Source organism: Cebus imitator, unplaced genomic scaffold (assembly GCF_001604975.1).
Source record: "Cebus imitator isolate Cc_AM_T3 unplaced genomic scaffold, Cebus_imitator-1.0 Scaffold64, whole genome shotgun sequence".
Lineage (NCBI taxonomy): Eukaryota > Metazoa > Chordata > Mammalia > Primates > Cebidae > Cebus > Cebus imitator.
Genome location: NW_016107379.1, coordinates 5087737 through 5112414, shown reverse-complemented (window position 1 = coordinate 5112414; position 24678 = coordinate 5087737). Strand labels below are relative to the sequence as shown.

Below are 24678 nucleotides of genomic sequence, written 5' to 3'. Positions count from 1 at the left end.
GGAGTTTTGAGTCTAGAAGTATCAGGCCTTACCACAGACCATTCAGGGACCCCTGGAACTGTGACTGTTAACTCCTAATTCCCCAGTTCTTGTCTCAGGCTTCCATGTCCTGTCTGACCCTATTACCTTCACATTTTTGAGCATTCAGGGGAAAAACATTGAGATATCTTAAGTACTGTATCTGCAGAAGATAAGACTTGAGACAAAACATTAAAGCAATGCCTGTTAGTGATATGAGTCACTTACCCCTCACTTTTGTTTAACCAAAAATTGTGTCCAATAGATTGTGTATAATATAAATAAAATATGACATTATTGATCTTCCATAGTATTATAGTCCATTGTAAATTGTCTAATAATGATATGCCTTGTAGTTTTTTTTGGTATATGAAATACTTTGTATCTCTTAGCCCACTTAATGTGGGTACTATATATATTTTGAACAACTAAACTGTAATTTCACTAAAGTGCTGAGATTTTGTTTTCAGTTTGGGGTTTTGTTGCTGTTTTAATGCTTATATCTGAGAGGGCCTTGGTTTTATAGCTCTAATAGGGTGATCTCACTATTAAATAAGCATGTTAGTTTTCTCAAGTCCAGGAAAATTATTAACAGTTTTCTTAGGTTTAAGTTTTCATGCATAGAGGTTTTTTGTTTGTTATTTTTTAAAGCGCTTTTGTCAGCTGCTGCTATTCATGTATTAGTATATTTGAGTATAATATATGATTTAGCTTAATAATGTATCATTGTTTTGTGATATTTCACGAAAGAACACCTTGGTTATCAAGTGCTGCAGTACTGGAGCAAGCTCAAGACGTGTAGGTGTATGGAGACAACCTTTTTATCATTATGTTGATCCAATAGCAAGATACTTTTAAGTGTTAGGAAAACTAAAGCCCTACTTAGTAAAAAGAACTGACATAGGTGGCACTATAATAATGCATTTTGATGAGGTTGCAAGCTTAGATTGGAAACTTTTTGTCAACTAGGTACATGTGAAGCCACAGTGGATTTAAAGTATTGTATTTGGGAGTTTAGAGGACTACTAAATGAGTGAGGATTTTAAAAAATAATTACAGTTGTTAGATTCTTTTGTGAATAGCCTAATCCCTTTAAAGTATTTATTACTACTACCTATAAAAGATTAGTGCCTATTGATGATGGCACTTCAGAGGCCCAGAAATTAAGACTCTGTTCTTCCTCTGCCAATAGAGAGCTGTGTCTTTGGGTAGGACCCCTAGCCTGTCTGGCCTCTGTTTCTTCATGTGTTGGCTCTCCTTTCCACTCTGGGTCCTTGAAATTATAGTGATCATTGAGTTCTGACATAGATTCTTTCAGCTTTCTTCAGTTTCTTAAGCCCTTGATACCTGTGACACGAGTGGAGATCATGTGACAGGATGATTTTTGACATGTTGTAATAGGTATGTTGTCAACACATGATGAATCGGCTGCCTAGCCGATTAATACCAGGCCCAACTTCCTCTTCCTGTATGGTATTACTTCCTAGCTAGCATGTTTCCCTCTGTTCTCCAGCCAGTGTAGACTTAAAGGAGGCCAACTTATTTAATATTAGCCTAAGGAAAATGGGAATTTGATAGCTGTTATTTGGTCTATTAAAAAATTATGACAAAATTATTTTGTGTTATGTGCTATTTTTTTCAAGGGACAACTAGTTTGTTTATCTGCACATTAACTTGTAGTTTTATTGCCTTGCTCTGAGTAAAACATCCACTCACATAAATTTCACTTTATAAGTTGAATAACTGAGGAGATGATTAATTGTTGTGCCGAGGATTCAACACTTGAAATATAATTTCCCCAGGTATTTTCTCAAAATATTCGTTACTTAGTACATGTTAAGTGTTTTGAGTTTAGAAAAAAAATTTAATTTACCTGTTTTAATTTCTCTAGCACTTATTAAAGATGCATTACCTGATTTTTTTTTTATTTTAAATTTTGAAGTAATTATAAACTTGGGAAATTGCACAAACAGTATAGAGCTGCATGTACTCTTCACCTGTCTTTCTGAATTAGCAATATCTTTTTTTGTTTTTGTTTGTTTGTTTGTTTGTTTGTTTTTTTAGCTAGGCAAAGAACTTTATTAACCTTAGTTTCAAACTTGATTCCCAGGCTTCTTCAGCTTAATTAGCTGCAAAGAATGAATTGCTGAAAAGAGCTGCAGTGTCCAAGGGGCTTGGGCTTAAAAATACTAGAGAACTAGATTTTTTCAGATCCATAAACAAAAATTTCTTAAAAAGCAGTCATAATATAAAATAGTAGCTCCCAGTAACAACTTCAGGTTTTGTCTTCAGAAGTTGACTCAATTCAGTTTGCCTCATTCTTGGAAGCCTCATCAAAATTCTCCACAAGATCTGGAACTTCATCCTCCTCCTCTCCAGTAGCAGGTGGTGCTTTTCCATCCACAGATTGTTTGGGCAGAGCTTCAGCCAGTCTCCTTAAACTAGTCAAACTGTCTGCACCCAGCTGGTTTAAGATGCTGGGTAGCATTTCTGTCAGCTGCTTTGTCTCAGCATGGCCTGTAAAGGTGAAAGCGTTCACTGCCAGAGATGCCTAACTTTAGGGTTGTTAAAGTGGATCACTGTTCCTTGCTTTGTAAACATATTCACCTCTTCAATACCAGAGATATTGTTTACCCCTAACTTCTTTAAGGAGAACAGAAGTTTTTAATCATCTGCTATGGCTGTTCTGTGAACCACCTTCTTTCTGCAAGCAGTTCTTTTCCCACCAATGCGCATTTGTGCCTGCAGTTTGGCGAGTTTTTTCTGGTTCATGATTGTTTCTTTCATCTTGTCAGAGTGGATAAGGGGCTGCACGGGGGACTAGGGTTGGTGCTCAGGGGGTCTGGGGTGGACCAGCTGAGATTAGGCGCACACCAGTAATATTTTATAACTATTGTACAATAATTGATTTATGTTTTTTACTAAAAGCATAGTAACCTTATTTTGAAAAACATTGACAAATACAAGAATGTTGATATTTTTGTTCACCTCAGTGGGTGAAGACGTTTGTGTATACAAATTCAGATCTGTGCCTTATTTCTGTAGGCAGCAGGCCTAGGGGATGTTTTTTCCCGCCATTTCCTATAAGAAAAGCAACAGGTAACTAGGCAAATGGCTGATTATTTCTACAGAGTAATTCAGTCACAGCCCTGTATATAGTCATCTAAAAAATTTAATTACATGGCATTCTTCTTAATTCCTCTTTACTGTTCTTCTTTATTTAGTCACTCCTATATTTGCTTACTGGGAGCTTTCTCTCTCTCTGTCACTTTTTTTTTTTTTTTTTAGACAGAGCTTTGCTCCATCACCCAGGCTGGAGTGCAATGGCACAATCTCAGCTCACCGCAACCTCTGCCTCCCCCGGTTCAAGTGATTCCCCTGCCTCAGCTTCCTGAATAGTTAAGACTACAGGCATGCCAGCATGCCTGGCTAATTTTCGTGTTTTTTGCAGAGACGGAGTTTTGCCATATTGGCCAGGCTGGTCTTGAACTCCTGATCTCAAGTGACTCACCTGCCTCAGCCTCCCAAAGTGCCAGAATTACAGAGGCAAGCCACCACGCCCAGCTATTGGGAGCTTTCTTAATATGTAACAAATAAAGAAAGAAATACTGAGCAGTTAGCAAAAGATTATTAAGTATCTGCTTATTATCTTGGCCAAGATGAATATTGATTTATTTTTGCTGTTTTATTTTTTGAAGTTACAATGTTTAAATTATTTCTGAGTGGAATAGCATTTAAAAAAATTTATTGATGTTGTGGAGCTCAGCATTGCCGAGTGGTCAGTGGCAGACTTAAAGAATAAGCTGAAGGAAGAAGGAAAAGGAAGCTGTTGGTGAATGGCAACATGATGAGAGGAAAGCAAAAAAAAGAAAAAAAGAGAGAAAAAATAAGAGTTCTATATAAAGGGGTGTTGTTTTTGCATCAGGTCATTAAGTATAGCAGATGGTACATCGTACCTGGTCAAACCTGAAGCATTTCTGAAAGCTAATTTCTTCGTCAAGTCTATAGAGAGCAGAACATCTTTTTAGTTTCCTTGAGTTATGCAATAAATATTAATGAAAAATAGTGTCATACATTCTTTTATGTTCTCCACCTCTTTTTCCACAGAGACCTAGATTTATATCTGAGTCACCAGAGTAAATAAGTTCAGTGATTCCCAGCTTGTCTTAGGTTGCATAACCACCACATGGGTTGGCATAGGTCTTTTTACTTTCAGGAGGATGTGGGGAAGCCTATCAAGACATGGCAACTGCTGAAAATGCATTATGGCCACTACTACCACTGATAGGTATTTGTGTGGTTGGGGAGGGAGGGAAAAGTTGTACTGCATTGTTTTTCTGAGGTGATAGTACTAGTGATCTCTAGTCATAGCTTGGAAAAGAGTCATATCTTTCTTAGGAAGCTTTTTGATCCCTCTGGATTTTCATGCACTTTCAGTTTTCTCACCCTAACAAAAACTTTCATCAAAAATGAACCACTTTTTGACTGTGGCTTACCAACGTTGAAAGATTTTTAAAAGTTTCCTCATATTCCAGCCTTTCTTCTTCCTGCTTTGCTTGTTGACCCACTTTAGCAGGGTTTCATAGTGGCTTTGCCTATCCCGATGTCATCTGGCAAAGTGTCATTCCAGTCCAATGAAGATCTTATTTGACAAGCACTATTTTGATGGAAGAAGATTGGTTGCATTGCAATATCTAATTATTGCTTTGGTGTTGTTACTTAATGGGAAGCCTGGCTTGCAGATGTTAATCACATCTGTGTGCTTTTTTTGAGTTTTGTTAAAGTTTAGAAGTGATTTTACATAGCATGTTTGGCATGTTGTTGAGATATGTATCATAATTCTAAGTAGCAGAAGTAAGTATTATGCACAGGCTTTGAGTTAGATTGTTTTATATTACATTATCTGTTATCATTAAGACATCAATAAAAATTGTATCTTTAAAGTTTTTAAAGATGGTAAGGTAATTAAATTAGTAAAGACTGCTCTGGCTTATTGGAGTTGTAGTTTAAAAATAAATTCAGTTATTGTTTTCCCATCAGATAGTCTGTTTTCTTAAAGTTCAACTCACTGTGACTTCAGTTATAAAGGAGAGCATGTTTATGAACAGCAGTTTTGAAGATTTTTGTATGTTCATGTTGATGGAGAAAATATGATACAAACAAAAAAAGAAATGAAGAAAATGGAAGATAAACTTATTGACCAGTAACTCATTCCCAGATGCCTGAAATATGGAGAAGTCCTATTGAAATAACAAGTAATAAAATGAATTTTTAAAAGATAAATATTAAGCATAGTGTGAGAAAGGGTCATAGGAATATAAAATTAGTATAGAGGTAAATAATTGCCTGGCAAAAGGGTAAGAGTACATGAAATTAATCCCTGATGTGAGATGCATTTTGCATTGTGTTTGTTGATGAACCAGGAGTTGTTTTGGGAAAAAGTGAGTTTCTTAGCACTTCCATTACACTTTATCTTCTTAAAGTAAGACGCTCCATAGTAGTTGACATTCTGCAGTGATTGTATTGCAGTATAAACTGAGTACATTTGACACTTCTTTACTAACCCTCTGAACTCTTGATTTGCTTTTTCATTCAGCATATTTAGTGTCTACTTTGTGTTTTGAAACTATTAAGATGATGAGATGCTATTACTTCTTTCAGAGAGTTCATATACTAGTTTAGCCTATGAACAGATTATTGAATAATGTAACAGCATCTTTTTTTTTTTCTTAATTTAAGTTCTAGAATACATATGCAGAATGTACACATTTGTTATGTAGGTATACATGTCCCATGGTGGTTTGCTGCACCTGTCAACTTGTCTAGGTTTTAAGCCCCACATGCATTAGGTATTTGTCCTAATGCTCTCTCTCCCCTTGTCCCCCACCCCCTGACAGGTCCCAGTGTGTGATGTTCCCCTCCCTGTGTCTATGTGTTCTCATTATTCAACTCCCACTTATGAGTGAGAACATGTGGTGTTTGGTTTTCTGTTTCTGTTAGTTTGCTGAGAGTGTTTTCCAGCTTCATCCATGTTCCTGCAAAGGACATGGAGTCATTCTTTTATATGGCTGCATAGTATTCCATGATGTATATGTGCCACATTTTCTTTATCCAGTCTATCACTGATGGACGTTTGGGTTGGTTCCAAGTCTTTGCCATTGTGAATAGTACTACAATAAACATATGTGAACAGCTTCTATTTTGATATGTCATTGGCTTCCCACCTTAGCCACAGTATTTGGAATTCTTTATTATCTACTATACTTGTTCTTACCGCAGTTCTCTTGGATTGTAAGGTGGCTGAGGTAAATATATATACTTTTGTCCTTGAATCTTGGGCTACTTGGTAAGTTTTTTTGGTGGTGATCCCATCTGTGGCTTGATCTTTAGTTAGGAATCAGGTTGTAGAGAAAGCCAGCAGAGGAAACAACTTTAATGAAGGTGTAGTATTAGTAACAAAACTAGATTTTGGAGAAAATGATGGGAGTCCCATTTTCTGGCACTAAAGAGATTTTAGAAGTTGAGTAAGTTTCATAGAGAAGAATTCGGCATTGATTAGAAGAGGCACTGATTTATGTGACTAGATATATATACTATTTTATTGCTGTGATGTACCTCAAGTTTTGCATTAAGAAATTGCTCCTAGAACTCTTGGGAATCAGATGGCTATTTCAATATGCTATAATAGAACATATTTACAGAATGTAATGTAGTCATTGTCATTTCCCCCACTGTAAAAATTATAATCTGGTGATTGAAAAATAAATTTGGGTATGTGAATGTGTAGGATTCTTTCCTATATTATTGTTTTAATTGTACTATATTGCCGAGTTTCCAGTTTATGCCATTTAGAAAATAACTTTTTTCTTTTGTATATTTGCTATATTTTAAAATTCTGTAAATTTTCTTACTTTTTATGTCTCAAAATTTGATAGAGTTTTGTTGTATTCGTGATATGAGAGCACATGTCCAAGCTATAGAGTAAAGCAGAGGTAACCATTATGCAGGACAGGCTAGAATCAGTCCACATTTAAGGTGTAGTGCTGCATGTTGGAGCCAATCTAACCTGAACTTCAGGTGCTGAGGAAAAGTTCTATTTGGTAGGCCATGTTAGGGGTAGAACAGCCAGAGAATAATTCGGTCAACCTATTAATGGGAATTCAAGGGGAAGAAGCACATGGAATCTGAAAGAGGAGGATGTGTGTGTTTAAATGATCAAATGAATGCGAACATACATGTTTATATATGTATGAGGGGCCACCAGAGAATTTTGTCTGTGGATATAGGGCTCTAGCTGTCAGTCCTTGGGATTGGGACTGGTAATTTAGACTTCCCAGTCTTAGGAAGAGAAAAGCCAGGAAGGATCAGACTAGGGACCCCAAAAAGTGTCAAAGCAGAAGTTTAGTTATAATCACTGAGCTATAAACAGGGCAAGGGCAGCAGAAGGGGAAGGAGTAGAACAGGGTAGGCATCATAACAAGCTAGAAATCCTATCTAGTTTGTAGTATGAGGGCTGGGTAATGTTAGTGATAACTTGATCCAGAATTAAAGATTGGGGCGAAACTGTGAAACCATCTACTATCACAAGTGCATATTGGTGATTAGGATTTAAGTGGCAGGAGAAGCAACGCACATGGAGAGCAGAGACAGGCTGGGCTTGACATTCTTCTACGAACTACTAAGTATCTTTTTTTCTATATACTATTAAGTATCTATTGTTGATCAGTAATCATTTAGTTTGCTTTATTGGCGCTGGTATGACATCATGAGATGTAAAGAACTGCTGATGCCTCATAGTAATGTCTTAACAGGGAACTGCTGCTCAAATGAACAAACTTAAACACTGAAATAAATATGCTTTCTTGTGAAATAGGAGGATATGAGGGTTCTCATATCACACTTTAGAAGGCAAAATTACCCTTTTAGGAATTTAGTTTCTGAGTTGGGTAAGAGGAAGCAAGGAAAATGCATGATTATGATAAATTGACCTTAAAACGAGAACCTTTGCACCTTTCATTTATTTCCTAGACGTTATAGTAGCATTTTTTGGTTGCAGTCAGTTGACACTTTACTACCTCAAGGAGGCGAAAAGGTATTTATGGGACTCATACTGGGAATGGAATGATGGATTGAACGAGTGGGCCTTGAACGGAAGAAATCAGAGTTGCTCTGAGGATCTCATTAGCAGGAATTTTATTTATTTATTTATTTACTTATTTACCTTTGAAACAAGGTCTCGCTCTGTCACCTATACTGGAGTACAGTGGCATGATCATGGTTCACTGTAGCCTCTACCTTCTAGGCTCAAGTGGTCCTCCCACCTTAGGCCCCTGAATAGCTGGGACTACAGGCACATGCCACCATGCCTGGCTAATTTTTGGTTTTTGATGCCTTTTTTTTTTTTTGTAGATGTGGGGTTTTTTATATATTGCTCAGGCTGGTCTCGAACTCCTGTACTCAAAGACTCAAGCAGTCTGCCTGCCTTGGCCTCCCAGTGTGCTGGGATTACAGGCATAAGCCACTGTGCCCAGCCTAGGAGGAATTTTTTTTATTTTTTTATTTTTTATTGGAGTCTTGCTCTGTTGCCCAGGCTGTAGGGCAGTGGCACGATCTCAGCTCACTGCACCCTCCTCACTTGAATCCAGCCTCCTAGGTTCAAGTGATTTCTCCTGCCTCAGCCTCCTGAGTAGCTAGGACTACAGGCTCGTGCCACCACGCCTGGCTAATTTTTTCTATTTTTAGTAGAGATGGGGTTTCACCATGTTAGCTGAGATGATCTTGATCTCCTGACCTCGTGATCTGCTTGCCTTGGGCTTCCAAAGTGTTGGGATTACAGGCGTGAGCCACCGCACCCGGCCCCAGCAGATATTGTTATGCCATGTTCCTAGACTCCTGCTATTAAGGTAACTTTGCTCTAAAGATTTAGTGTCTCTCTGCCTTGCATCTTCAATGTATATATTCCATCAAGAAAGGATTAAATTAGCTTTGTTCAGATCAGGCGTATGCCTGTATCAGAGCCGGGATATGCAGAATTATGATCTATAGCACACCAGGAATATACCTCTCGGTGCTGGGAGCTGTTCCCAAAGAAGGGGAAGTCAAAAGCTGGGCAGCCCTCCTAGGAGGTGTCTAGAACATCTCACTCTTTGGTAGCTTAACCAATGCTTTTCCTGTCTCCTCCTTCCCTTTGCTTCCCTCCCCACTAGTAGAGTTAACCCTGCTATCCCATCTATTGATGCAGTTTTTCCAGTGGGAGAAACTCCAAAAGCAAGTTGAGGTACCATATCCAGAGGCAGTGCCACAGGACTACTGAGTCTGGGTAATATCATGCTGCCTTCTGGTTCCATTGTGATTCTCTCTTGGTATTTTACAACCTAAATTTAAGTCCTGCCAACTTGCCATCTGCATGCTTGAGGGAAATGAGGAGGAAATAAAGAGAAAATGTATTTAAAGGGAAGGACAGGGGTACTTATTACATACCAGTGACTATTAAGAAAATATTAAAATGCAATAAAAAAAAAAAATAAATGGTGGCTACAATTCTTAGTTTTGCATCTGAGGACAAAGCCCTAACGTGTTTCACTTCAGATTACATATTTCTGTTCCCTTCTGCTAGCATCCTGGCATATCAGGGTTCTGTTCCTAGCAAGCTAACTCAGTCCTTCATTCCTGAAAGGATCTGAGGTTTGGTAGCTATGGGCAGCACTGCCAGAGAATACTCCGTGAGATTCCCTCGAGTTCTTTTCTCTTGGTCTTCCTAGCCCCAGATGTGTAGTAGCAACTGTCTTCTCCTTGATTGTCAGGAGCAGTCACCTCAGTCAATTCTGTAGCCTTCATTTTGCTTGTTTTTCTATTGTAATGAGGAAATAAAACTCTGCTTTCAATTAAGTGAAACAGTTATTTTGTTTCTTGGTATAAGTATTTCATTCTTGGGTACTAAATAAAACTTTTAGATCAACAGACTCCAGAGTTCTTAAGACACGAAGCAGAACTTTGAGAGCAGATGAAATATACCATCTCCACCATCACCACACAGTTCCCACATCCAGTGTGTTCCAGAGTTGGGAGGATGGGAGACATCATATATTAGTAGGTGGTTCAGAGCTTATTTTATATACTGTAGGATAGCACCCCAATTTCAGAAGGTTTTAGGTGGCACAACAGCTTGCATGTCAAGCTTCAAAATGCCATTACCTTCTTCTGTGAAGACGCTGTGTCTAGAGAAGACTAGTGAGGACCTTGGGCATCCATCTATCACCATTTAAAGTGAGTTCCTGGATCAGAGGCCATGTGAGTGTGATTTATATGAAGCATTCACTTAATGGTGGTCCTGGCAGAGACAAATTCAGAATTGGTGTTTCTTACAGTGAAAACCAGCCATCACCATTTCTGTGATGCAAAGGGCTTGATATAATTTGACTGCTAAGAGGTAGTCTCTATGAGGGACTCAGGCAAATAGATGGGTTCTCAACAGTACTGACAGTGACATCTTGATAAGTTTGTGCAAATGAGCCCTTGCATAACTGCTTCTACTTCCACCTGGTGGTTTTCATGAACCTATTGAGCAAGGGCCAGGCTGGCCAGAGGAGTATGACTTGGTCTATGATGTGGGTCATCTTATCCACCAAGTTACTAAGAGTCTATATTTTGATTTGTTAGCAGAATTCTGGTGAACATATACATGGGACAGGAATTTTTTTAGGCTATGACCCTGTTGTGAGAGGTTCATTCAAGTAGCTTTTTTTTTTCTCCCTATCTTTTTATCTTTTGATCTTTTCATGGCACAGTAAAGGGAAGGATTATAAGCTTACCAGCTACTCTATGAAGTGTCGACTACTGAAGTAATAATATATTCTATAAGTTCCCAAAACTTAAGCAAGACTTTTAGCCACATCCAGTGACTATATATATTTTTGCTTATTTATTTTATTTTTTTGAGACAGTGTCTCACTCTGTGGCCCAGGCTGGAGTGCAATGGCACGATCTCGGCTCACTGCAACCTCCGCCTCCTGGGTTCAAGTGATTCTCCTGTCTTAGCCACTACGCCTGGCTGATTTTTTGTATTTTTAGTAGAGATGGAGTTTCACCATGTTGGCCAGGCTAGTCTCAAACTCTTGACCTCAGGTGATCCGCCCGCCCTGGCCGCCCAAAGTGCTGGAATTACAGGCATGAGCCACCACACCCAGCCTATTTATTTTTTGATATGGGGTCTGACTCTTGTCGCCCTAGCTGGAGTGGCAAGATCTCAGCTCACTGCAATCTCCTCCCAGGCTCAAGTGATCCTCCCACCTCAACCTCCCAAGTAACTGGTACTGGTGTGTACCACCATGTCCAGCTAATTTTTTGTACTTTTTTTTTTTTTTTTTTGTAGAGACTGGATTTGTAGAGGTTGGTCTTGAACTCCTGAGCCCAAGTGATCCACCACTTTCAGCCTACCAAAGTGCTGGGATTACAGGCATGAGCCACCATATCTTGCTGATTTTTGCTTCCTAAAGTTAGGAGTGATAATTTTGGAATAATTAAAGACTAATAAAATAATACTTACGTAAAGCTATTTGTTCAGTCAGCGAAAGATATGTAGCGTCTTATTATTTGTTTTAGCATATGCATTTGACAATCACGTACTTATTGAAACCATTATACGAGTTAGTTTTTCTTGTAATTATACTTAAGTTGAATTTCTTTGCTTTCCCCATCAACATAAAATTTCCATTTAAAATTTGCTCTATAATTAACAAAAAGTACAATATATCCTAATCTGGAATGTTTATAATTCAGAGGTCAAATTGCAAGAGGGGAGCCTTCAACAGTTACTCTCCCTTACTAATCTTAGGATTTATGTGTGAGTATCTGGTAGAGACCTAACACAGTGAATGGCATATAACTGGTAGTGTAAAGACTTATTTTCTAGTTGTTAGTATGTATATCACCCTTAGGCTATTTACTAGTTGATGAAGATTTTGTCACCTTTAAAGAGCAGTTTTGTTGTTTTTTAAAAAATAAACTTAGTCAAGTACAGTTGATTTTTGAACAATGTTGGGGCTAGGGGGAGTAACCCCTTGTGTAGTTGAATATCTACATATAACTTTTTTGTTTCCCCCAAACTTAATTACTGATAGCGTTACAGATAACATAAACAGTCAATTTATACACATCTTATGGATAAATTATATGTATTGTATACTGTATTCTTACAAGAAAGTTAAAAGATAATGTCATTAAGAAAATTATAAGGAATAGAAAACATATTTACTATTCATTAAGTGGAAGTGGGTCATCATAAAGATCTTCATCATTTTCTTGACATTGAGTAGGCTGAAGAGGAGGAGGAAGAGAGGAGTGGTTGGTCTTGTCTCATGTGGCAGAGGCAGAAGAAACTCCACATATAAGTAGACAGCACAGTTCAAACCCGTGTTCCAGTTTACTATATATACATAAATAAAAGTGAGCAAATTATAAGTGTGAAGCTCAATGAAATTTCTCAAAATGAACATACTTCACCAATAAAAAAAAAAAATGTTTCGCCACAGACTGGTAAATATACTTGCAAAACATATACATACCTGGCAAAGGATATGAACCAGAATATATAAAGAACTCTCACCATTCATTAATAAGAAGACAAAGAACCCTGTCGAAAAATGAACAAATAATTTGAACAGATATTTTACCAAGGATATGTGAATGACAAATATATACTGCATAGATACAGATACATAAATGTTCAATATCACTAGCCATCAGAGAAATACAAAATGAAACCATAGAATGGTACCACTACACACTAACTAGAATGGCTAAAAATAAAATCTGATGATGTTACATTTTGTAAGGATATGCAGCAACTGGAAGTTTCCTCTCATTCCTGGTGAAATGGTAATAGCCATTTTAGCAAACAATTGATTAGTGTCTCGCAAATTAACATATTGATTAGGAACTATAAATTCTATTCCTAGGAATATGTGTAAAATAAATAAAAGCACATGTCCACAAGAAGGCTAATGTTCATAGCAGCATTCAAAATGTTTTAATTTGCTTTTCATAAATAACGGTATTGAGCTTTCATTGCTTGTTTGCTATCTGTATCCTTGTTTTTAAAGTAAGTGTTGACATCTTTTGTTCTTTTTAAAATCAGTTTGCTTTTCTTTTATTGTTTAAAGAATTCATTATGTATTTTGGGTACCCGTCTGGTATGTGTTTTACAAATACTTTCTCCGGTTTTTGGCCTTATTTCATTTTTATTATAGTGTGTTTTGATGAGTAGAAGTTAATTTTGGTGACGTCCACTTTGCCCATTTTTTTCTTTTATGGTTTTTACTTTTTATATCCTGTTAGAGAATTTTTTGCCTAACTCAAAGTAACAGTGATTTTGTCCTAAGTTTTTCTCTGGAAGTTGTAGTTTTTGGTTGTACATTGATGTCTGTGGTTTAGTTTGAGTTAAATTTTATATGTGGTTTTTTGTGTGAGTTGATTGAATTTGTGTGTGTGTGTGTGTGTGTGTGTGTGTGTGTGTTTTCTTTTTTTGGCTTGTGGATATCCAGTTACTTTAGCACTTGTTAGTGAAAATTTTTTCTTTCCCCCATTAAATTGCTTGACATCTTTGTCAAAAATCAATTGACCACGTTTGTGTGCATCTGCTTCTGGAATTTCTGTTCTTTTCCATTGATCTAGGTGCTTTTCCCTAGTGACTTTTACCACTGCCACACTATCTTGATTACCATAGCTTTATAGTAAGTCTTGAAATCAGGTAATATGAGTCCTCGAATTTTGTTTTGTTTCGAAATTGATTTGACTATTCTTGATTTCTTTTTCATGTAAATTTTAGAGTCATCTTGTTGATTTCCTTAAAATCTGCTCTAATTTTGATTGGGATTACATTGAATCTGTAGGTAAATATGGAAAGAGCTGATTTCTTGAATATATTGCCTCCAAATTCATGAACATAGAATATCTCTCTATTAAGTCATGTTTGGTTTATCTCATCGTTGTTATCAGTGATGATCTTATTAGTGATTATCTCATCATTGTTTGGTAGTTTTCAGAATACAAATCTGGCACATAGTTTGTTAGAGTTACCCCTCAGCATTTCATGTGTTTTGGATGCTATTATAGATGGTACTATATATATACAAACATATATATAACTTGTAGTTGTTTATATGTATATATTATATATAATATATATAATGTTGCATATATATTACATATATAACATATGTAATGTTATATATGTATAACTTTAGTTGTTTCATTTTTGATATGTAGAAACACAATTGATTTTTGTGTATTCAACTTTATATACTGCAGTCTTGATAAGTTCCCTTATTAACTTAGGGAGTTTTTTTTTGGTAGATTCTTTGGGCTTTTCTATATAGACACTCATTCTGCCTGGAATCAAGGCAGTTTTACTTTTTCCATTCCATTGTATGCATTTTATTTATTTTTTATACCTCATTGCATTAGCTTCCAGTATATATTAAAAACAGAAAACATTCAGTCTTTCTTCATTAAATATGATGTTAGCTGTATCTGTTTTAAAGAGGCTGTTTATCAGGTTGAGTAAGTTTCATTCTATTCCTAGTTTAGTAGAGCTTTTATCATTAATAGATGTTGAATTTTGTCAAATGCTTTTAAAAATATCTATTGAGATTATGTGGTTTCTTCATCTTTATTGATAATGATAAATTATATTTTTTGAATATTGAACCAGCCTGGCATTTCCAGGATTAATGCACTTGATCATGATGTAACATCCCTTTTATATGTTACCAGATTTGGTTTCCTTACACTTTGTTAAAAGTTTTTGCATTTATCTTCACAAAAAATAGGCGATTTTTAGTCTTTTCTCTTAATCTCTTTGTCTGGTTTTGATATCAGGATATTGTGTCTTATAAAAGGCTTTGGAAAGAACTTCCTTCAATCTGGATTGAGCTGGCTACTATGAACAAGAATATATAATGTGCTACCTTTTGTGTAAGAAAAAAGGGAAAATAACACATACAAATACGTGCTTGACTTTACAAAAGGAAGGGGTGGGGAGAGATAATGGGACCAGAGGTTTATGGGAGGGAATGATACTTCAAAGTATACCTTTTTAAAGAAATATGTGGTTTTGGCTTTTCATAGTGTTTTTATCAGTATTCAAAATAAGGATGGAAATGGGGAAAATCCTAATCCACTGAAACAAATGAACATGAATGTATTTTAAATTAGTACTATACCCCCATTGAGGGAACAGAGAGTGAATCTAAGTAATTTATTATTAATAATATAGTATTGACTGTATACCCTCAGTTTGGGTAGAGTTGAAAGAGAAGGGTTGCAGGCAACTCTTGAACTCGTTATTAGGTTTACTTTTCATAGTGATATGGACAAAGCACTTCTGGGACTTTTTAGATGTATTGGGCATTGAGTAAATGTTTTGAGGTTGTTGGAGTGATACATACCAGGTGAGCCTGAATTATTTTTTAATGCTATAAAATAGAAATTTTTTTTTTAAATAAGAACATGTCACAAGAAGCCTGTTGACATTCCTCCTAGCCAAATCTGTGATAATTTAATAATCAAATAAGTACAATAATAAGTTATGAACCATTAGAAATAGGAATAAATCCATAATGATGATAAAAATAAGTGAATGAAGAGAGGAGAAAGGAAGGCCCTTTTCTAAAGTACAACTCTGAGCTGTAGAGTTGGAAAATCATTTTGTAGCCAGCATAGTAGATATTAGGTAGGGCAAGACTCGTAACAAAATTAGGGAGAAATACTGATGAGAAGCAGGATATTTTCAATGTCTTAAAGCATCACCCCACAGACTGTGTACTAATTGCAAGGGATAAAATACTGATTACACATTGGTGGCATCCAACAACAATATGGGGCAGATGGTCACCATGTGACTCCAGATAGGACACCCAGAGGGGACACATCATCTCCTCTGTAGTATTCGGGCCAAGACTGTATAACCTGAATTTAATCATGAGAAAACATTTGACAAGTCCAAAAGAAGGAATGTTCTGCTTTAAAAAGTGGGGAGGGAACTGTGGTCCTTAAAAAAGTCAGCGTCATAAGAGACAAAGAAAGACTATGGAAGTGTTCCAAATTAAAGGAGGCTTAGGAGAGAGAACCACTAACTATAGTACCTGACCCTAGACTGGATCTTTTACTGAATGGGGGAAAATATACCATGTAGGATATTATTGGATCAATTGAAAAGTTAGAATTTTGGAATATAGACCATAGAGTATATAAAAATGTTGTAACAATGTTATAATTTCATAAGTTGATCACTGTGCTTTCCTTATAAGAGAGAGTATATCTAAAGAAATGCACATTGAAGCAAAGGAGCAAAGGGCTTGATGTATATAGTTTATTCGGATTTCATCAAGAAAAAAAGGTTGTGTGTGTGTGTGTGTGTGTGTGTGTGTGTGTGAATGCAAGAAAGTGTGAGAGAGCTTAGGAGTGCAAATGAAAAAGTAAAGAGGTGACATTAATAATGGCTGAATCTGGGTATAAGTGATTTTTGTATTCTTACTAACTTTTCGGTAAGTTTGAAATTATTTTCAAACAAAATATTGACAACATTTAAAAATATCTGCCCTTTACTTTTAGACTTTCCTCATTTATAAAGAGCTTGGTTCTTTGTCTGGAACCAGTTTGGAATGAACATTTTTGTAATATTTTCCTGTGTGTTGGTGTTATGATTCTGCAAGCCAACCATTGTTAAATATGACAGCAGTTAGTGGGAAAGAAATGAGTCATTCTGTGGATGGCCAGAGTCTACAACCTAATTATAGGTGGAACTATTTGTTAGTTTATTAAATTTATGGAAGTATCAGCTATAATGTCTACTAAAGTATTTGGGGGTTATCATTGTTATCAATTATATTTTGAAGAAATTTTAGAATGATTATTTTATATCAAAAATCTACTTGTCTCCTGATGATTTAGATTGTCCCTGATTATTTAGTTTTATAAACTAGGAAAGATTCCCATTTTTAGCCCTAACAGAGTAACTATTTATTTATTTTTTAAAATGTTCTTTGAATGCCTGCTATGTGCCGGATCTTTTTCTAGGTGTTGGAGCTGTAGCATCAAGCAAAATAAAACCTTTGCCCTCACAGATTTTACATTTTCATGGAAGGACGTAGACACACAGGAATAGAAGGGAAATATAACTGTTAGAGTATCACAGTGCTTATATCCAGGCAACCCTTATTTTACTTAATAATGGCCCCAAAGCATAAGAGTACTATGCCTAACTTATAAATTAAATTTTATCACAGATATATACATGTGGGGAGAAATGTAGTGCATATAGGATTCAGTACTATCTGAGGTTTCAGGCATGTACTGGGGGTCTTGGAACCTGTCCATCCCCCAACCCGCACAGATAAGGGAGGGTCTACTGTAATCATCTCTTAGAAAAGCATATAGGCAGAAAATAGCAAGTATAAAGGCCCCAAGGCAGGGATGTGCCAGGCCTGTAAAAGGAATGGCAAAGAAGTCAGTAGGAAATTAAGTCAGAGGTAATGGAGGCCAAATTTTATAGATTCTTTTATGTCATTAAAAAAAATGGCTTACTCTGAGTGAGTTGGGTAGCCATGGGGAGATTTTGGGAGCCCAGTGTTATATGATTTATGATTTACGTTAGGTTGTCTGGATCACTCTGGCTACTTTGATGAGAAGGGACTTGAAAGTAGGACAAGGGTCGGAGTTGGGAGGCCAATTACTAACCTATGGCAAAAATCCAAGTGAGAGACAATACAGGCATTGACCAAAATAGTAACTATGCAGGTGGCAAGAAGTGGTCAGATTCTCAGTATTTTTGTAGATAAAGTGAATAGTACTTGCTGATGGATTAGAGAAAGAGGGTAAGAACTTGAACTTTAGATGTCAAGGAGAAGAGGAGGAACTAGCAAAGAAGGCTGACAAGGAGAGGTCAGTGAGATAGGGTGAAACCAATAGAATTGGCTCTGGAAGCCAAGAAAAGAATGTGTATCCAGATGTGATGTGTCTTTCTAAATGCTGCAGATAAGTCAATAAAGATGAGAACTAACAGACCTTTGGATTTAACAATATGCAGGTGATTGATGACCTTCAAGTTTCAGCGGTGTGGTTTGTGGTAAAAGTCTAATTAGAGTATGTTAAATTTGAATGGAAGTATACTTGCAGGCAGAGAGTACATATTTGTAATGTTCTGCTGAAAAAAGAATCAGAGAAATTGCCCATCACGTAGAGGCATGCAAGGAGTCAAGAGGTTTTGTTGTTTGTTTTCTAATGATTGGAAATGTATTTGCCAATGATTTTGCTTTACTGGAAGGAAGAAATTGATGACATAGGAGAGATAAGTGGGATTTCCTAGAGCAATAACATTGATGTTTTAGGCATGTAACATCTAGTAGCAAAGTGGAGGAGTTAGATTTTGATGTGAATCCTGAAATTTGGGAAAGGGGTACAGATTCAGATAGGGAGGTAAATGTCATGAGAGATTCTGGAAGTTCTCTTCTAATTGCTTGTGTAGGAATCAAGGTCAGCTATTGTAGAGTGATTTTTTCTGTGACTTTTGAATTTTTTTTTCCTGTATGATGCATTTCATCAGATGATCTGGCAAGAGTCCTGAGAGGCCTTAGGAGAGCTATATAAAATTGCTTGTTAAATTTTTTTTCCAGAAAATTTAGTTTTTGTTATTTAGTTTAACTGGCTATTTTGTATAAAGTTTGGGAAGAAACTCCACAAAATCTTTCTGGGCTATGTGGAAAAAAAAATTTCTCATTGATCTTCAAGCCAAAGAATTTTTTTTTAAAGAGACAGGGCCTCACTTTGGCACCCAGGTTGAAGGGCAGTGGCACATTCATAGCTCATTGTGGCCTCAGTCTCCTGGACTCAAGTGATCCTCCTGCCTCAGGCTTCTAAGTACCTAGGACTACAGATGTGTGCCATCATGCCCAGCTAATTTTTAAATTTTTTGTAGAGATGGGGTCTCACTATGTTGCCCAGGGTGATATCAAACTGTTGTTCTCAAGTGATAGTCCTACCTTGGCTTCCCAAAGTATTGGGATTACAGGTGTGAGCCACTGCTCCCCGCCCAAAGAGTATGATTGATTCAAAGGGTTTTGGAATTAACCCAGCACAATTTCCATTTTATGTATTAATGTAAGAAAACCAACTCAAAAGACATAGATAGGCCAGAGATATAGTTAATCATCTCGCTAAGTCTGGAATTCAGGTTTCTGTGGCATTTCAATTTACATAGTTTAATTTTGAAATTTAGTTTTTGTACGTATGTGCATATACATTTAAACTTAACCCTCTGACAATATAACTCACTTATTCTAAATTGGAAGCAAGCAGAGCATGAAATAAAAATATGTAAAATGTCAGGATCAAAATGGGAACTTTAAATTGTGGTCTAAATTGTGACCTGTATAAAACTTGATTCCTGAAAATTATATTATATTGCATACTGTAGTTAGAATGTACTGAAATCATTTTGTAGCATTTGCTGTTGGCTGTGTTTATATTAAAATGAGAGATTGTAAATCTAGATTGATTTTATAATATTTTAGATTTCTGATACTTTAAGATATCTGCAGATTACATTTATATTAAAAAATGGGTTTAGAGAGTCATTGGTACTCTAACTTGCTGTTTCCAGTTTTCTGGTCACCTGCTATTTTTGCTTCTGCTCCCTTTTCTCAACAGTTGCCTATATTTAGTAAAGACTGGTAAAACCAAGTAATGAGCATCCAAATACATACAAAGTACACATGAAACAATAAAAAAATAGGAAAGAACTCAGGAGGAAAATGTGTAAAATATGTGAATAGGCATTTCATGCAAGAGGAAATATGAGGTAGCCAAGAAACATGAAGAAATGTTCAGCATCATTAATTAACAAGGAAATGCAAATTAAGACCACAATTAGATACCATGTTATACCCCAAAATTAAGAAATTGGCATTACTACATGTTGGAGAGGCTGTAGATGCGGTAGTTCTGCTACTACCTGTTGGTAGTGAAGTTATAAATTGCCAAACACATTTTAAGGGAATTAAAAATTGGCATCGTCATGAAAAATTAAACATAAGATTATTCCCCAGTTCTTAGGCATGTATTTAAGAGAAACTCGGACACATGTGGAACATGAGACACGTGTCAGAACTTTCATAACATAAATGTTCATAATAGCAAAGCTTGGAGGAGAAAATAAGTTATTGACAAGAGAACGAATAATTAAATTGTGATACTGTATGTTTGCACAATGCAGTATTATTCTACAGTGAAAATGAATGAACTACAACTATATGCAACAACATGGATGCGTGTTGGAAACACTGAATGAGAAAATCATATCCTACAAGACAGGAGAACAGAGTTTGATACCATTTTTACAGAATTCAGAACCAAGCAAAATGAAACACCATATTGTTCAGGAAGATGTACCTATGTGATATGCTATTTAAAAAGCAAACTAATGATAAACACAAAATACACGATTGCAGTTACAGGGGTATAGGGGTAAGAGAGGCAGGGCATGTAATGGAGGAGGGGCAAATCAGTAGAACAATACCAATAACTTACCCTAAGCTTCTTGAATTGGGTGACAGGTGTCTGGATGTTCATTCTATTATTTTGCTTTGAATTTAAAATGTTCCAAATAATTGTATATAGTAATTAATATATTAAACGATAAAGAAGCTATAATTTGAAGTCATAATTTAGGAGACATGTCATTACTTCTGCCTAACCTCTACTGCCACCTGAATTCCTAACAGCACTCAGTATTTCACTAGGATTATCTTGTTTTAAAGCTTTCTGTCTCATTAAGCCTGTATGTATCTGCCATCTGGCAAGTGACTCAGTAAAAACTTATTGGATGAATAACTAGATCAGTGATTTGAAGAAATAATTTAGGATATTTCTTAGAAACTACCCAAGAGGTAGACTTTTAAAGAGTACTTTCCCTTAATCTGATTTAAAAAATGGACAAAAGATCAGAATAGACATTTGTCGAAAGAAGACATACATATGGCAAACAAACGTGCTCAGCATCATTGATAATTAAAGAAATACAAATCGAAACCACAATGAGGTATCATCTCATCCTGTTAAAATGGCTTTTATGCAAAAGACAGGCAATAACAAATGCTGACAAGGATGTGGAGAAAAGGGAACTCTTGTACACTGTTGATGGGAATGTAAATTAGTGTAGACATTACAGAGAACAGTAAAGTTCCTAAAAACCCAAAAATAGAACTGCCATATATGATCCAGCAATGCCACTACTAGGTTTATACCCAAAAAAAAGCAAATCAGTGTATCAAAGAGATACCTGCCTTCTCATGTTTATGGTAGTACTGTTAACAGTGGCCAGGCATGGCAGCTCATGCCTGTAATCCCAGAACTTTGGGAGGCCGAGGTGGGTGGGTCACCTGAGGTCAGGAATTCGAGTGCAGTCTGTCCAACATGGGGAAACCCTATCCCTACTAAAAATACAAAATTAGCCAGGTATGGTGGTATATGCCTGTAATCCCAGCTATTTGGGAGGCTGAGGTAGGAGAACTGCCTGAACCTGAGGGGTAGAGGTTGCAGTGAGCTGAGATTACATCATTGTACTCCAGCCTGGGCAACAAGAGCAGAAGTCTGTCTCAAAAAACAAACAAAAATAGGCAACATATAGATGCAAACTAAGTGTCTGTCAACAGACAAATGGATAAAGAAAATGTGATACATACACATTGGAATACTATTCATCCATAAAAAAATGAGATCCTGTCACTTGCAACAACATAGATGAAACTGGAGGACATTATGTTAGTGAAATAAGCCAGGTGGAGAAAGACAAGCTTTGCATGTCCTCACTTTTTTGGGGGAGCTAAAAATTAAAGCAGTTGAACTCATAGAGAATAGAATGATGGTTACCAGAAGCTGGGAAGGGTAGAAGGGTAGTAGGTGAGGTAGGACTGGGGTTGGTAATGGATACAAAAATATAGTTAGAAAGAATATATAAGATCTAGTATTTGATAGCACAACAGAGTGACTGTAGCTAACAATAATTTGTTGTACATTAAAAAATAAGTACAATTGGAATGTTCATAGCACAAAGAAGTAATAGATGCTTGAGATGATGCACACCCCATTTACCCTGATGTGATTATTACACATTGTATGCCTGTATCAGAACATCTCATGTACCCTATAAATCTATGTATTGACTATGTACAGGTAAAAATTAAAAATTAAAAAAAATATTAAAACAATGATTTTTCTTTTACTTCTAGCTGGATTCCTGTAGTATAAGAACCAGCTAGATAATGAGACAGCAAAACTAGGTTATCATTAGTTAGGTTTTTGAATAATTGTCTGTCTATTGAAGGTAATATTACTGATTTTGTTTGAACTGTAATAATGTGATTAAAGAGTTTAACAAAGTTATATGACAAAAACACATAGCTCATCTGAAACGCAGAATGTCATTAAAGATGATGCTATTCTTTGGTATGACATTTTAGAGTTAGAAGGCTCATAGGAATTAGTCCAGTCTCCTCATTTTTGAATTAAAGAGCCTTAGGATAAAAAATGTGTTTGACTAGACCATAGAACTTGTTGAGAGCAAAGTTACTAGAAGCCTGGAAACTATATCTCATGATTCATATGCTAATGTTTTCATATGGAAATATTGACTGGTAAATGAAAGGAAACATTTAAATATCCTATATAGGACACCCTGAATAACTTGAGACTAGAATATGACCTTTGAATGAGGCAACAATTTTTAAAATTTTAATTTAGAACAAATCAACTTAGGCCTATACCACAAGTATCTTGAGATGCATGACAAATACACCTAGAGAAATAGCATGAATTTTTTTTCCAAGAAAAGAAGCAGTGTGCGCATGTTCTCACTCATAAGTGAGTGTTGAACAATGAGAACACATGGACACAGGGAGGGGAATATCACATATCAGGGCCTGTTGCGGGGTGGGGGTCTAGTGGAGGGATAGCAGGGGGTGGGGTGATAGGGGAGAGATAGCATTAGAAGAAATACCTAATGTAGATGACAGGTTGATGGGTGCAGCAAACCATCATGGCACGTGTATACCTCTGTAACAAACCTGCACGTTCTGCACATATACCCCACAACTTAAAGTATAATAATAATAATAATAATAAAAGAGGTATAGAAAAAAAAAAAAGAAAAGAGGCAGTGTGGTCTCTGATACACAAATGAGTACTGGACCAGAAGTGGTAAGGGTTGAGTTCTGAATCTGGCTCTAAAACTAAATAGCTGTGTTATCATTTATTCTTTGCATAACTTCTCCAGGTAAAAGTTTCCTCATCAGTAAAATAAAGAAGCTGAATCAGATGGTCTGTAGGGACCAGCTTTAAATAACTGTATTTTTCATGGATTTTTAATAGCAAATTTAATCTGTCTTAAATAAGTGCCGTATGTTCCATTATTAAACAAGCAAGACAACAAGTAAGTAGGTAAAGAGAAAATCAGTAAAAAATGAATGACTCATGATGCTGAGTCAGTTTATATTCTGAACATAAACTGAGTTTTTTCTTTTCTTCATCACAGGTATAATACTACACGTCTGCTTCAGGAAGAAAGTGCCTGCCATTCTTATCATTTCTGCGCAGGTTCATGCCAGCACAGAACAGAGAATCAGGTCAGTTTTAGGATTGTATTATTTGTTGAAAAAGGAGCGAGGAACAGAATTGTGATTGTTTTTGCTGCATTATTGTGCAGCAGCAAGACCACTGACTTGTGATTCAGGAGTTGAGTTTCAATCCTCCTTTACCATTGCTGGCTGGTAAGCTTGGGGAAGCCTTCTTTCCTTGTTGGCTCTTAGCTTTCTGCACTCAAACAGGGCTACATTAGAATAAGTTATCTTCAGTTTCACTTTTGGCTTTAAATCAACATTACTTTGCTTATAGGTACCTACAGATGATAAAAGTCACATTTTTAAAGCATCCTTTCCTCTTGTTTTTTCCTGGAAAAATCTAGTTGTTTGTAAAGCACATGCTTTGGAACTCTTTAATCAATTGTATTATGGTTACTTTGAGTGATTAGTTTAAGCTATTAACTATCTTGTGAGGCCCTTGAGAGTACTGTGGCTACCCTTAGTTTTAACGTTTTACTTTACTTTGTTGTTGTTAAAAAGTTTATTTTTTACATGAGTTATTAGTTTTTCAATAACGTTCTTCAGCTTTAGAGAGGGCACCTTTTTGATCATGTTGGTTCTGTGTTGATTGCAAATAACCAAATTATTTTAACCAAAAAAGGGAAGACTTTTGGAATTGTCCCAGGAGATGCCACAGGATCCAAGAACAGAAATGCAGCTGGACTGCACAATGAGAACCCAGGAGCAAACGCAGTCAGATTTCCTGCGGAGTCTCAGCAGAGTTTCTCCTCTCTGCATGTCCATCTCATTCTTCTCTCTTTGGGAACTGGCTGTCATCATATTTCTGTTCTTTGTGTGGTGAAGTCTGCTTGCCATTGCCTCCCAAGCATAATACCTTATAATCCAGACCCCCAAAGAAAGGCTAACTCCTAAGTACTCAATACTGATTTCCCAGAACAGACTCTGATTCCTTAGTCAGATACTTTTAGACAAATTGTGTCTTAGGGCATGGTAATTTAAAAGCTTTATG

At 36.4% G+C, this 24678-nt stretch overlaps 1 protein-coding gene and 1 pseudogene across 1 annotated transcript in view; one reads left to right on the top strand and one right to left on the bottom strand.

Annotated features, from left to right (window-relative positions):
- Positions 1–24678, top strand: part of WDFY3 (WD repeat and FYVE domain containing 3) — a 294837-nt gene that overhangs the window by 8248 nt on the left and 261911 nt on the right. Inside the window, exon 2 of the mRNA XM_037739168.1 lies at positions 23603–23693. The gene's annotated coding sequence lies outside the window, so the exon portion shown is untranslated. The remainder of the gene's footprint in view (positions 1–23602; positions 23694–24678) is intronic.
- On the bottom strand, positions 1460–3344 carry LOC108305577 (annotated as a pseudogene).